Source organism: Populus nigra, chromosome 2 (genome assembly GCF_951802175.1).
Source record: "Populus nigra chromosome 2, ddPopNigr1.1, whole genome shotgun sequence".
NCBI classification, from domain to species: domain Eukaryota; kingdom Viridiplantae; phylum Streptophyta; class Magnoliopsida; order Malpighiales; family Salicaceae; genus Populus; species Populus nigra.
In genome coordinates, this window is record NC_084853.1 from 22496003 (window position 1) to 22498502 (window position 2500).

Below are 2500 nucleotides of genomic sequence, written 5' to 3' on the forward strand. Positions count from 1 at the left end.
CGGGACAGTGTCGGCAGATTCGGCAGCGCAGATTTGTGCGGCTGCAGGTTCGTCGGGGAAAATCGGCAGCGCAGATTTTGCGACGAACATGGGCTGGGCGATGGACTGTCCAGGCCAGGCAGGAAAATTTGTCGAGGGGACACGCTGACGAAACAGCGCTGGTTCAGGCACGGCGGGCAGTGTTGGAATCGGCAGCGCCGACGAAATCGGCAAAGTCGGCAGAATCGGCAGCGCAGATTTTTCGACGAACACGGGCTGGACGGTGGACTGTCCAGGCCAGGCAGGAAAATTCGTCGAGGGGACACGCTGACGAAACAGCGCTGGTTCAGACACGGTGGGCGCAGTGTTGGAATCGGCAGCGCCGAGAAAATCGGCAAAGTCGGCAGAATCGGCAGCAGGTGCTGGCGATGAGTCAGGACGGACTGGATAGTCCAAGGCTCGATGAGAAAGACCGCTGGTTTAGACACTGGGGCAGTGGCAGCCCGCGGGGCAGTGTCGGCAGATTCGGCAGCAGTGTCTGCCGATTCGGCAGCGTTGGCTTGTTGGCGCGGGGGGCCGATGCGAGTGGGGACTTGGGCAGCGGGCAGTGAAAGCAAGAGTTTCCCCGATGCTGCCGGGAAAAACGCTCCCCGGGATGGCCGGGTGAGATGACCCGGCGGCCCGCGACGGGTCATTCAATTCCATGCCCCGTCAACATAACTCCCGATGTACTGTTTGCTTTTTCGGAAGAAGAGATCCATCCCCCCATCCTCGGCCAGCCAAAAACGCTCCAATTAATGGCCGGGTGAGATGACCCGGCGGCCCGCGACGCGTCATTCAAATCACTGCCCTATCGGCTACAACTGCTGATGGGTGGGATTAGAGGCCTGCCATGGTGGTGAGGGGCGGCGAGGACCGTGAAAGCTAGAGTTTTTCAGAGGCTGCCGGGAAAAAGGCCCCTCGGGTGGCGGGGTGCGAGGACCAGGCGCGTCATTCAATTCTCTTCCCTATCAACTTGGCTCCCGTTGGCGGGATTGGAGGCCTACTGTTTGTTACAGGGCTAAAATCGTCAGGGGAAGAGCTGACGAAACAATGCTGGTTTGGATGCAGGGGGTAGTGTTGGAATCGGCAGCGCGGACAAAATCGGCAAAGTCGACAAAAAAGACTGTTGGTCTGGACATCGGGGCAGCGGCAGCCATGCCGACAGGGGGGGAAATCGGCAGCGCAGATTTGTGCAGCTGCAGGTTCGTCGGGGAAATCGGCAGCGCAGATTTTTCGATGAACATGGGCTGGAAGATGGACTGTCCAGGCCAGGCAGGGAAATTCGTCAAGGGGACACGCTGACGAAACAGCGCTGGTTTAGACACGGTGGGTGCAGTGTTGGAATCGGCAGCGCCGACGAAATCGGCAAAGTCGGCAGAATCGGCAGCGGGTGCTGGCGATGAGTCTGGACGATTTATAGTCCAGGGCTTGATGGAAAAGACTGTTGGTCCAGACAATGGGGCAGTGGCAGCGCGGATTTGTGCAGCTGCAGGTTCGTCGGGGAAAATCGGCAGCGCAGATTTTTCGACGAACAGGGGCTGGGCGCTGGACTGGCCGGGCCAGGCAGGAAAATTCGTCAGGGGGCCACGCTGACGAAAACAGGGGCTGCGGAGTGGAAAATCGGCAGCGCAGATTTTTCGACGAACAGGGGCTGGACCGGCCGGGCCAGGCAGGAAAATTCGTCAGGGGGGCACGCTGACGAAAAGAGGGGCTGCCGCGTGGAAAATCGGCAGCGCAGATTTTTCGACGAACAGGGGCTGGACCGGCCGGGCCAGGCAGGAAAATTCGTCAGGGGGGCACGCTGACGAAAAGAGGGGCTGCCGCGTGGAAAATCGGCAGCGCAGATTTTTCGACGAACAGGGGCTGGATGCTGGACCGGCCGGGCCAGGCAGGAAAATTCGTCAGGGGGGCACGCTGACGAAAAGAGGGGCTGCCGCGTGGAAAATCGGCAGCGCAGATTTTTCGACGAACAGGGGCTGGACCGGCCGGGCCAGGCAGGAAAATTCGTCAGGGGGGCACGCTGACGAAAAGAGGGGCTGCCGCGTGGAAAATCGGCAGCGCAGATTTTTCGACGAACATTCGTCAGGGGGGCACGCTGACGAAAAGAGGGGCTGCCGCGTGGAAAATCGGCAGCGCAGATTTTTCGACGAACATTCGTCAGGGGGGCACGCTGAGGAAAACAGGGGCTGCCGCGTGGAAAATCGGCAGCGCAGATTTTTCGACGAACAGGGGCTGGATGCTGGACCGGCCGGGCCAGGCAGGAAAATTCGTCAGGGGGGCACGCTGACGAAAAGAGGGGCTGCCGCGTGGAAAATCGGCAGCGCAGATTTTTCGACGAACAGGGGCTGGACGCTGGACTGGGCCAGGCAGGAAAATTCGTCAGGGGGGCACGCTGACGAAAACAGGGGCTGCCGCGTGGAATGGCAGCCTACACGCAGATGCGAATTCGGCAGCGCACGATGGCTTGAGCAGGTCATGG